This window comes from Apodemus sylvaticus, chromosome 19 (genome assembly GCF_947179515.1).
Source record: "Apodemus sylvaticus chromosome 19, mApoSyl1.1, whole genome shotgun sequence".
NCBI lineage: Eukaryota > Metazoa > Chordata > Mammalia > Rodentia > Muridae > Apodemus > Apodemus sylvaticus.
In genome coordinates, this window is record NC_067490.1 from 45589267 (window position 1) to 45602468 (window position 13202).

Sequence of the window (13202 nt, forward strand, 5' to 3'; positions counted from 1 at the left end):
ATTCTACACGTTCCATATTCATCTGAGGACAGCCAGGAAGAGGGTCTCTTCCACCCTGGGCAGAGCTTAATGATAGGACCTCAAAGCTCACCCCCACAGTGACACACTTCCTCCAACAAGGCCACACCTCCTAGTAGTGCCACTCCCTGGGCTGAGCATACTCAAACCACTACAGCCATTATGGGTAGCTGGCCTGGTCACTGCCTTACTTTCTCAGAGGATCTATGTGAGGCAGGGACTCTCTCTCCTCTTCTGAAAGTGCCTGGTCAGGCAGGGCGGGATTAGAGCAATTCTTTGAGTGGGCACGCTACTGTTCACTCTGTGTCTGCGTTTGCCAGCACTTTGGAACCCAGCCTCATTACTGGTTTTTGTTTTTGTTTTACAGATGCACCAATTCCAGGCTTGGGGGGGTGTCAAGGAGTGACTCTGACGTGTCCCCCACAGCCTCTTGGGGTGAAAGCTTGGTCCTCCAGATCATGGCGCTATTTGATGGTGAAAATCCATCCGGAGGAGCATCTTCTTGAAAATTATATCAGATATCTATTCCCTCCCCCCTTTCCTTCCTTCCTGTTTGTCACACACTCTCAATACCATGTTGTCCTGCCTCACCACCATCCCACGGTCCAAGGACTATGAATGATAAGTCCCCAATAAACGCTTTCTCTCGAGTTATTTCTAGCATTCTGCCACAGCAGCAAAAAGTCTTCACACTGCGTTTCATGCAAACACTGGGAAACGAGGCAGACATTTCTTCTAGACCCTCAGGTCCCATTACTAAGCAAAGTAACTCTCCACGCGGAGATGCTTTAGTTATGGTTTCTATGGCTGTGATAAAACACCGTGACTAAAGCAACTTGGGGAGAAAGGGGCTTCTCCTTTGCTGGCTTCCGCATCTTGAATCACCGTCTATGAAGGGCAGCTAAGGCAGGAACTCAAGCAGGGCAGGAACCTGGAGGCAGGCGCTGAAGCAGAGGCTATGAAGAAGGGTTGCCTTCTGGCTTGCTCCTCATGGCTTGCTCTGTCTGCTTTCTAACAGAACTTCCGGACCACCTGCCCAGGGATAGCTCCGCCCACAGGGGTGGGGGGCGGGGCCTTCCCCATTGATCACTAGATAGGAAAAAGCTCTGTAGGCTTCCTTATAGCCTGATCTTATGGAGGCCTATTCTCAGCTGGGTTTCCCTTCTCTCAGATGACTAGCCCGTGTCATGTTGACCTAAAACTAGACAGTATAGGAGGCCATCATAGTGAGGCTCGAGCGACGAAGGAAGCTGGCGTGAAGAACTTGGTGGACACGGGGAAAGGATATGTTTCCAGGAGCCACAGTGGTGTAAGGTTCTTTTCTATTGCTGTGGTAAGACATCATGACCAAGACATCTTATAGAAGAAAGAATTTGGGGGCTGGGCACTGGGCTCGGAGGTTAAGAGCACTGACTGTTCTCCCAGAGGACCCAGGTTTAATTCCCAGCCCCCCACTTAACAGCTTACAACTATCTGTAACTCCACTTCCAAGGGATCTAATACTCTCACACAGACATGTACATGCAGGCAAACAAGGAGGAGGAGGAGGAGGAGGAGGAGGAGGAGGAGGAGGAGGAGGAAGAGGGTGAGGGAGGAGGAGGAATGGTTTTGAAGGGGCTTGTGGTTTCAGGGGTTTAGAGTCCACAATGGTGGAATGGGGCGGCAGACTGCTTTAATAGCAGCAGAGAGCTCACATCTCAAACAGCAATCAGGAAACAGCACAGGGAATGTAGCAGTCTTTTGAAACTCCAAAGCTCACGCCCAATAACACCTGTCCCAGGGGCTGGAGAGATGGCTCAGTGGTTAAGAGCACTGACTGCTTTCCCAGAGGTCATGAGTTCAAATCCCAGCACCCACATGGTGGCTCACAACCATCTGTAAAGACATCTGATGCCCTCTTCTGGTATCTGAAGACAGCTACAGTGTACCTACATGTAATAAATAAATCTTAAAAAAAAAAAAAAAAGCCACATGTCCCACAAAAATTCGCTTCCTAATCCTTCCTATACCATTCTACCACCAACTGAGGAGCACGCATTGACACTATGAGCCTGGGGGGAGGGTGTTCTCATCTTGCATGAAATCCATATTGAGCCAAACCCTTCTGCACTGATACCCTCACCAGACTGACTGCTCAGACCTCTTCCTCCAAGCAGATGGAGGGGAAACACCTCTCATCCACTAGCCTGTCCCAGGAGTGCTGAGTCCCTGCACCCAGGAACCAGGAGCGACACTCTTGGTTCCTGAGGCGTGGGACAGAACCTTCACAATGGCAGCACGATCTCAGATGACACTTCCTCCCAGGACAATGAGTGAAGAGCAGACACCTACCAACAGCCAGATGTGGTGAAGAACTTCCATTACAGCTCACACTTCCTGGTTGTTTTCCTTCTTGTTCTTTTGAGGCAGGGTCTCCTGGAGTCCTGACTAGCCTCCCTTCCCCCCCCATATATGTAACCTAGGTTGGCCTGGAACTCCTGATCCTCTTACTTCCACTTCTCAAGTGGAGGGGCTACAGGTTTATACTCCCCCAAGTCTATACAGTCAACCCCCCAGCTTGATCCATACTGTCTTCTCAGAGGTGTGGATATGCGGGTGTGCGGGTGTGCGGGTGTGCGTGTGTGCAGACAACTCTGGGAATTGGTCCACCATGTGGATCCTAGGCAGCTGGGTTTCGTGGCAAACACCTTTACCCTCTGAGCTTTTCCCAGCCATGGAGAATGGTCTCCCCAGCCATGACCTGCTGTTTGGAAGAGTTATTCTCTTGTGCCCAGCCTTAGTACTGATTGGAAGAGCTCTAAATGAAAGAGATGACTCTTGATATCACTTACAGCCCCAGAAGAGAGTCACCCCAAGTGCCAAGCACTGTTTTAGGTGTGCACGGAACTGGAGCCAGCTGTCGGAGGGTGGCTAAACACAGATCCCCAGAGCCCACCTTCTGCTGGAGTTCTTGTCTCAGGAAGTAGGAACCAGGATCCAGGAGTTTACTGGTCTTGTTTTAAAGATTTCTTTTTTAATTTTTATTTTATGAGTATGGGTATTTTGCCTGGTGACCAAGCCAGCTCAGTCAGTCAACAGGTTCTCCAGGGAGGGATCAAGGATTAAAAAGAAAAAGACAATGAGACAGCACTGTAATATGACCCCAGCCTGTTCTGAGGCTGAAGCGGGTTTAATTTTTCCCAGTCTGCTTTTATACCATTTTAAGTGCTAGGTTTAAGTTCTAGGCGAAGGAACAAACAAGGCAGTGAACAAAGTCCGGTGATCGCTGTTTCTCGAGGCTTATACGGATGGTCAAGTTGAAAGTAATGTCACATGACCTGAGTTTACCTTGAGCTTTGTGTTGTCCCCAATGTAAAACATTCTTATCTGAGCCTACTTCCCTGTCCTAGCCCCAAATCACATCCCTGCCAGAGCTTGCTTCCTTACCCTAGCCCAAAGTCAACTTCGGTGTCCTAGCCTAAAGTCAAATTCTTGCCAAGTTTCTAGAAGGGGCCCCCAAAGCTCTTCACAGCCTGGGTGTGTGTCTGTTTACCATAAACATACCTGGTACCCCTGGAGGACAGAGGAAACTTACCTCTTCTTGGAACTGGAGTTGCAATTGATTGTGAACTTCATTGACTGATTGTTTGATTAAGGTGCTGGGAATCCAACACAAGTCCTAGGGAGGAGCAGCCAGTGTTCTTCCCCCCCCCCCCCCCACACACACACCTCCAGACAGGGTTCCTCTGTATAGCCTTGGCTGTCCTGGAACTCACTCTGTAGACCAGGCTGGCCTCGAACTCAGAAATTCGCCTGCCTCTGCTTCCCAGAGTGCTGGGATTACAGGCGTGCACCACCACTGCCCGCCCCCCCCCCCTTTTTTAAAAATAATTTTTTTATTTTCAATATTCTTTATTTACAATCAAAATTATTTTCCCTTTCCCGGTTCCCCCCTCCCCATAAGTTCCCTGAACCCTCTTCCCTCTGCCCATTCTCCTATCAGCCCCCTCCTACTTCTCTGTCCTGGTATTCCCCTACAATGCTGGAACAAGCATTTTCAGGACCAGGGAATACAGTCACTGATAAGTGGATATTAGCTCAGAAACTATGAATACCCAAGACACAATTCACATATCAAATGACTCCCAAGAAGAAGGAAAGAGCGGTCAGAGTTCTTAGCTTTGGAGCTGTCTCTCTATCCCGAATCCACAATTCAAATGCTATTCAGGCTAGGATTTGTTCATGGTATTTCCTATATTCTGCATGTATTTTATCAAGCATTTTCATTAAGCCTAATTATCTAAACAATGAACGACAAATGCATCCTGGCCCACTCTGAGTAGCAGACTTATCGTGCAAAGCGTGGAAGAAATTCTGTGAGTCCACAGCTATAAACAGGAAAGGCTAGTGCTCGGACAGTGGGGACATCAACATGCAAAGCATGTCTGCTGATTGCAGCTACGGTAAATACATAGGTGTGTGCGCACAACTGAAATGCCTATCTTGAGGAGCTGCAATTAGAAGCAGCTTTCTCTGCCTTCAGGATTTCCTGCTGTTGTCTTTGGAAGCGAAAGAAGAAAAAAAAGACCTTGCATGCTGTTAGAACATCATATTTTATTTCTTATTGCTGCTATTCTTGGTTTGCTTCCGTGAGACAAGGTCCTCTGTAGCTCAGACTGACCTTGAAGTGGCTGTGTGACTGAGGATGGTCTTGAACTCCAGATCTTCTTACCTCTACTTCCCTGTTGCAGCATAATGCTGTATTTGAAATAGCAATCCCCTCACCTCTGGCCCACGTGCCACCTACTACATAGGTATCACGTGCTCCATGAGGCACTGCGTAGGTTAGAATTAGAATCAGACACCCAAGCTCTCCCCTGAAGAATTAAGCTCTTCTCCTTGGGCTGGTCTGACCCATCACTTCCTACATGCAGAAGCATCTTAGGGTCACCTGGGTTATGGGGAGGTACCACAACATGCTTTGTTATATCATCAGTTGTAGCCTTTGTGGTCCTGAGGTATCCCTACACAACAAAAGCAGGCAAGAATGTGCAAACACCTTTTGGACCTGAGGGCCTCAGCGCCACTTTGAACTATGGATAATCCAGACTAACTGCTCTTCCCCAGCCAGACATGAGTTCTCCATTTTGTATAAAGAATCCACTCATTTTTCTGATTCTAGGGGTTCCAGGGAGACTGCTATGCTACAGAGAGACATCAGGGGTGGGAAGACCTGGAATCCTCCTTTTGACATCCACAGAAGATGGAGATTGAAGCTTACTAGCTCCGGGGGGGGGGGGGGGGCGGCGAGCTCAGGGAGTCAGTTCATGGGTGCAGCTCTATTCTGCATGCCAGCCCCCCCCTTTCCTCCAGCCTCCCCACAGACCGACCATGAATTCTCTGCTCAGGATCCCAGGCTGCTGCCAATTACAAAAGGACTCTTAACTCCGTTTTCACAGACCCTTGATTGATAGCACTGGTGAGTGAAATTATAAGCCTTAATGATCACGTTAATTTTGGGGGAAAGGGAATCGGTCAGAAGAGGTCCTCAATCACAGGCTCTGCAATCAGCGGGGTGAGCTCAATGACAGGCCAGAGCAGGAGAAGAGAGGGAAGAATTAACTTCTTAAAAGGTCACTAGGGAGCAGGGGGAGAGCAACCAGGCACAAGGGACGAGGCTCACCAACAGTTTACAACTTCACTTTCCTGAGCTGGGCCTGCGGCCTTTGCTACAGGGAGTCACTCGGTAGTTTGACAGTTGTATCAGACTGGTGGCTCGCTCAGTGACTGGGTACCTGACCCAAAGCCCTGGGTTCAGCCCAAATCACACATACCCACATACAAACAAAACACTCATGCACACACCACACACACATTACGTATAACACATAACACACATAGCAATACACACACCACATATACACCACACATAACACATAACATACATAGCACATATACACACACTACACACACATTAAATATAACACATAACACACATAGCAATACACACACTACACACACACCACACATAACACATAACATACATAGCACATATACACATACCACACACATTACATATAACACATAATACACATAGCACATACACACACACCACACACCACACACACCACACACACACATACCAAACACACAACACATAACATACATAGCACATACATACACACACCACACACATACCACACATACAAGCAAAACATACATTAAACACACCATACACACAACATGCATAATATATACACAACTCATATAACACTCACAACACATACATACACACACCCCACATAAATATACATGAAACATACACAAACCACACACACATCACACATAACATATAACACACATGACACACACATACCACACACATACAAAAAATACATATACATACCACACATACAGCACACATACTAATATACAACACACATAACATATATCCACATAATCCCACCCACACACCTGAAGCCTGGGCCCTTCCCCCAGAGGGACTTAAATAATTAGCCTGGGCTACAGCCTGGCTATTAAGTTTTCGAAGCTCCCCAGGTGATCTTATGAGCAGCCAAGATGGAGACAGACTTGTCTAAGTGGAAGGATTTGAGGGCTAGCCAAGGTTAAACACGTTTGGAAATGGACTTAATCTGATTAGTCCTATCCCCAAGGAGAACTTCTCCTGTGGCCTCCTAGGCCCACTTGAAGATAATGATGGTGGGATATTAGCCTGGAAAGAGTGCAGTCAGGCCTTGCTGAGCTGAATACTCCAGTTCACAGATGAAATCCGGAGGAGCAGAAAGGGAAACAGATGACCAGACTGAGGGTATCATGGCTGGAACTACAAGCTGAGATCTTGCTTGACCTTGGCCTGGGCCCCTTTCCCCAGGATCATGGTTGAGGAAACATCCAGACTGACCAGGATGGATGGGAACTGTGTCTGTCTTCTACTCCATGAGGAAGGAATCTGGATCTCTCCTGACCCTGGCTCAAGCATCCTGGGATACAGAAACCAGATGATACATGTGGCAGAGGTACCAGGAACCAAGTAAGGCCACCCTGCTGGTCTAAAGAGCAAAGCTTGGTGTCCTCAATTAGAACGTTGTAACATTCTAATTAGAACATCAGAACGTTGTATCACTTCATCGAGACACAAAGATGCCAGGACATGTGACTGCACTCTGGTTCCTTATCTGAGTCTGTCTGGTGCCACACTGCTGATGGGCCAGCTGGCTGTGTGCAGCTGAGCTCGAGGCCTTCCCCACGCGGGCCCTGTGGAGGTTAGCAGCAATTGGAGCAAAAGAGCTAGCCCATGTTCCAAAAACCTACAAGCACTACTCAAAATGCAGACCACATGGGAAATAAGCCATTTGTCATTTGTGGTAAGGGTACTGGAGTTAACTCAGTTTAAGGAGAGTTACTGCCCAGCCCGCTGTCCTGCAGTCTACCCAGTAATTCTGTTCTCCCTCCCTTTCCCTCTCTCCTGCCTCCTCCCCAACCCTGGTGGGGGGAGAGAGGGGGAGGGAAAGGGAGAATGAGAGAAGGAGAGGATGAGGAAGAGGAGGAAAGGAAGGGAGGGAGAGGGAGAGAGGGAGGGAGAGGGAGAGAGGGAGAGAGGGAGGGAGAGGGAGAGAGGGAGAGGAAGAGAGGGGAAAGAGAGGAAGGGGAAAGGAGAGAGGGAGAGAGGGAGGGAGAGGGAAGAGGGAGAGAGGGGGGAGGGAAAAGGGAGAGGGAGAGAGGGATTGTTACTTCAGAAGTGATTATTTTTGCTAATGTTCTTTTTAAAGGAGAGTCTGGTCTCTCTGATGTTTTGGGGCTGGCTGTTTCTATTGCAGTGCTGAGGGCCAGAGTTCAGGGTCTTGCACACAGCAAGCACTTACTTTACCTCTAAGTGACACTCCAGCCCCAGGTACCTTGGCTTGTATAGAAGGATCTTTCTCGATACAGGAGATCAGCCACAGTGCTTCTCCATCTGCACGCACCCACTTTCTCCTGACCTTCACTGTGACATGGAAATCCGTCAGGTTCACAGAAGTGGCCTCGAGATGCAGTTCTGACCATGGGGGCCGGGCGAGACCTACTCACCCGGAGCCAGAGCATCGTATGGGAGGCATATTAATGATGGGAACATATGCATTCTCTGTATTTCTCTAACAGCCTCTGAAGTGTTCATCAAGCCTTTGTCTGATTAAGCACTTTTAAATTCTGAGCGGTGAAATGGGCCCTCTCAGACCCTCTTGGCAGGAGTGCAAATTGATACAACCCTTTTGGAGAGCCATTTGGCTGTACCCATCGAAATTAAAAATGCATATAATCTTTGACCCAGAAACACCACTGGGAGACTTTATCCTACGGAAATACCCCCACAAGGCCATAAAAAGTATACCTACAAGTGTGTTTCTTTGCAGTATAGTTTGGTGTAGAGTGAGAAGTTGTCAATCAACCAAGAGGTAGTTAGAGAACCAGCCTTGATGATGTGAGATGCTCAGGTTGTTTGCCCCTTGATGTCAACCTGACACAAGCTGCCATCCCTTGGGAAGAAGGGGACTCAGATGAGAAAATGCCCCTGCCAGAGGGCATGTGGGGCATCTTCTTGACTGGTGATAGATGTGGGAGGGTTCTTTTACCGTGGGCGGTGCCTCCCCTGGACAGGTAGTTCTGGCCGCCAGGAAGCATAGTTCTTACGTGGTCTCCGCTTCAGTTCCTGCCTTGAGTTCCTGCTCTGACTTCCTTTGGTGAAGGACCGTAACCTGAGACTTATAAGGTGAAATAAGCCCTGTGTCCCCCAAGTTGCTTTTGCTGGTGGTGGTTCTCACAGCAATAGAAACCTAAGGCACTACACTCGCTGAGATCCAACTTGGTATTGCCTAGGGTGCATGAAGCCCTGGGTTTGATCCCCAATAGCCAGGCAACAGCCAGGCACATGGAAAAAGTGAAGTGTTTCCACTTTAATAAAAGTAATTAAGGACCAGGCATGGCAGGGCAAACCCAGGGTCCCAGTATTCAAGAAGGTGAAAAAGGATTAGAAATTAGGGTCAGCCTGGGCTACGTAGGAAGCCCCTCTTGAAAACAAAGAAAAACCCAGGCAGTGGTGGCACATACTTTTAATCCCAGCACTTGGGAGGCAGAGGCAGGAGGATTTCTGAGTTCGAGGCCAGCCTGGTCTACAGAGTGAGTTCCAGGACAGCCAGGGCTACACAGAGAAACCCTGTCTTGAAAAACAAAACAACAAAACAAAGAAACAAAGAAACAAAAAAGAAAAAGAAAAAAAAGAAAGAAAGAAAGAAAGAGAAAAAGAAAGGAAGGAAGGAAGAGAGAGAGAGGAGGAGGAGGAGGAGGAGGAGGAGGAGGAGGAGGAGGAGGAGGAGGAGGAGGAGGAGGAGAAGAAGAAGAAGAAGAAGAAGAAGAAGAAGAAGAAGAAGAAGAAGAAGAAGAAGAAGAAGAAGAAGAAGAAGAAGAAGAAGAAGAAGAAGAAGAAGAAGAAAACAAAGAAAAAGAGATTGAGGAAGGAATCTTGGCTAATGTGTTCAATACATTGAAGCCTAAATTAGGTTAAAAACCTTGAGCTATCAATGAAATAATTTGAGAATCTCAATCCAGGATACTTGCCACTGGCCAGAGTTAGGTCCAGGGTCAACTCTAACCTCAGGGGAGGAGTTCCCTCTCAGGTGAGGTGACTGGTGATTAACTAACCCATAATAATACCAAGGACAACTGTAATCTATCTTGATCTACCTAAGTCGTCTCAGTAACATTAAAGGGGAATGACTTGCTGCAACGGACCACAGAACACAGGCTCTCACCGGACTGACTGCCTTTGCTGGTCCTCTCTGCTCTTACAAAAGAGAATCAACCCAGGCTCACGACTTTCACAAAAGTCCCAAACCAAAACATCAGTTAGCAGAGAACGGTATCTACAGGATCCAGCCTCGAGATGGAAAGCGAACTTCTCTGCACACTGTGGTGGTTTAAATGGGTTTGGCCCCCCACAGACTCCTATGTTTGAATGCTTGGACCACAGGGAGTGACACTCTTAGGAGGTGTGGCCTTGTTGGAGGAAGTGCGTCACTGTGGGGGTGGGCCTTGAGGTCCTATGCTTCCGCGCTGCCAGTGCCCAGGATAATCTCTTCCTGGCTGCCTTGGGATGAAGATGCAGAACTCTTAGCTCCTTGAAGATGCAGAACTCTTAGCTCCTTCTCCAGCACCATGACTGCCTGGAGGCTACCAAGCTTCCCACCATGGTGGTAATGGACTGAACCTCTGAACTTATAAGCCAGCCCCAATTAAATGTCCCTTATAAGAGTTGCCTTGGTCATGGTGTACTCACAGCAGTAAAACCCTAACTAAGACACATACTTCCCCCCCCACCCCCCACCTCCGAAACAGTTTTCTCACATAGCCCAGGCAGGCCTCTAATCCGCTCTGTGTCAAGAATGACCCCACTCTCCTCCTGCCTTCAGTACAGAGGTTATCCATGTGCTATATGGATAACACTTCTGGCTTATGCAAGGGTGGGGGTCAAACCCGGGGCTTCATATATACTCGGTGAGCACTCTATGAACGGAGCCCCAGACTCCACCCTCTCTGTGCTGTTGCTGCATGGTGGCACATGCTTGTAAACACAGTACTGGGGACGCTGAGACAGGAGGATTGTGCGTTTGAGGCTAGCCAGGGCTACACAGCAAAGCCTTGTCACAAACAAACAAACAAACAGTAAAAACAGCCCCAATCAAATCAAGGCAGTACTCTCGTTTGACAAATGGGCTTTCTAAATCTGGGAAGTTGTTTTTTTTTTTCTCCCAGCAATGGAGGTGGAGTAATATAATATATTACTTTATTATATTTCTTTATTATATTAAAATAAGGTAATATATTACTTACACCCAGCGATGGAGGTGGAGCCTTTGATTTATTTGTGCTTAGGGAATTGCTACCCTCCAACAACAAAGCAAAATTGGACTGACTGTGGTTAAACAGCCCTGGACCCATCAGCCGGTATTATCAGTTCTAGCCTATGATGTCGCAGGTGCTTTTCAGTTTTGTTTATTAATAACTAAACCATTACACAAGGAGTTCTTCTTGTCACCTGTCACCAATATTACCATTTCCCAGACCTGACCTCTGTCTACAATGAGGATAAGCATTTATACCACTCACAGTTGCATTAAATGTTCCCTGTAATATTTAAATGCTTACAAAGAATATTTGGTCCGTAGGTTGCAAAACTATATAAGTGGTACCAGGTCACATATATCCCACGTAACTCATTTTTCCCTCCTCCCTAAGTCTGACTTCCCTTTACTGAGACCTAAGGACCCAATCACTCCCTATCTGCCGCAGTGTGTCTGTTCTCTGTCGATGGGCATTTAAGTTGTGAAATACAAACAGAATCGAAGGGATGCTCTTGCGTACTTAGTTGAGTACCTTTTGCTCATGTAGGGTACTGAGTCTAGAACCCAGAGCCCTGTGCACCACAGATGAATCTTCTAGCACTATGCTACCCGAGCAAGACGGGCTCCCCATTCTCTGTAGAGAGGGCAGACAAGGTGTGGATGGTTGAACTTCTGTGCATCTGTGCAAGGTCATTTCAGCCTCTCGAGAACAGAGGCAAACGGCTCTTGCTTAGCCTACCACCCCCCCCAAGTCCACACTGTTCCCCCTGTGCTGCAGGGAGGACCATTTCCCTCAGAGCTCCTGGTACTCTTGGGACAGCTGCATGGCCCTGTGGTTCCCTTCAGACATTACTCACCAGTACAGTGATTGCAAACTCCTGGTTAGGACTGGCGAGGCTGGAAACCCAGTGAAATGAAGACTGTTAGCCAGCCATGTTCTTCCTCACACAGCAACTCTAACAGATAAAAATTACATCTGAGAGCCATAGAGAGTGGGGCATATTTTATTTATTAAAAGATTTATTTATTTATTTATTTATTTATTATATATAAGTACACTGTTGCTGTCTTCAGACACTATAGAAGAGGGCGTCAGATCTTGGTACAATGGTTGTAAGCCATCACCCAGTTGCTGGGATTTGAACTCAGGACCTTCAGAAGAGCACTCAGTGCTCTTAACTGCTGGACCACCTCTCCAGCCCTGTATTTTGTTTCTTTATTCGCCATTTTACAAATGGGATTTACTGTAGAATGGGAATTTCCTTTGTTGCTCAGTTCTTCCTGCTCTGTGCTGGAGGGCTCTGAGCTTTGGTTTTTTTTTTTTTTTTTTTACACCAACTGGGGATGCTACCACCTTGTAGCTGATGGGGCAGAACAAGCCAGAGAGGTGGGGAAAAAAATCAGGCGGTGATTACTTAAATTCAATATATTTTTATTCTTTGTAAATACAATGAGTACAACCTTTTTAACTTCACAAATCAGTTAATTCACTTTGTACAAGAGAAGTTTGACTCATCCTATGCTAGGCCGGTGATGAATTCCCCCCTCGGTGCTAGTACCTAATAAATCAAAACGTGAAAAGTACAGCAGCTATTTAAAACTGTTTGTTTCTATATTTCCATAAGTACAGATTCATACCCAAGGAGCAGCTTAAGAGTATAGGATGGTCTGGGGGGGGGGGTGTATGTATGCATGTGAGGCTTTATTAGAAACCAGAGTCTTCTGAAAGGCATCCAAGAGTCTCAGGTGGTTAGCAATGGCATGTTCAGGAATCCGTTGAGCACGCATCTCCTCCAGGTTCTTTCTGGCTTGCTGTTCACTGTCTGGTGTGACTCGCTGACCCTATGGCCTTTGGCTTCAGCACTTTGATGACGGGACAGCGACCACCTCACCCAATCACCTGGCTCCAAGTCATTTGGTTTTGCTGTTTGGACTCCTCCTCCCTAGACTGAGGTTCTTTCTGTAGAGATGTTTGTTGTGTCTCACCATGCTGTTCACCCTGAAGTCTTGCTGAGAAGTGCCTTTGTCGTCAGTTCCTTTGATGAGGTTGCCTGGCCTAGGGAAGAGAAAAGAGGAGAGGAGAGGAAAGAGGAGAGGAATGAAGAGAGGAAAGAGGAGAGGAAAGAGGAGAGGAAAGAGGAGAGGAAAGAGGAGAGGAAAGAGGAGAGGAAAGAGGAGAGGAGAGGAGAGGAGAGGAGAGGAGAGGAGAGGAGAGGAGAGGAGAGGAGAGGAGAGGAGAGGAGAGGAGAGGAGAGGAGAGGAGAAAAGAGAGAAAACCAGAAAGGTGGGGAGGAGGGAAAGGAAATCAAA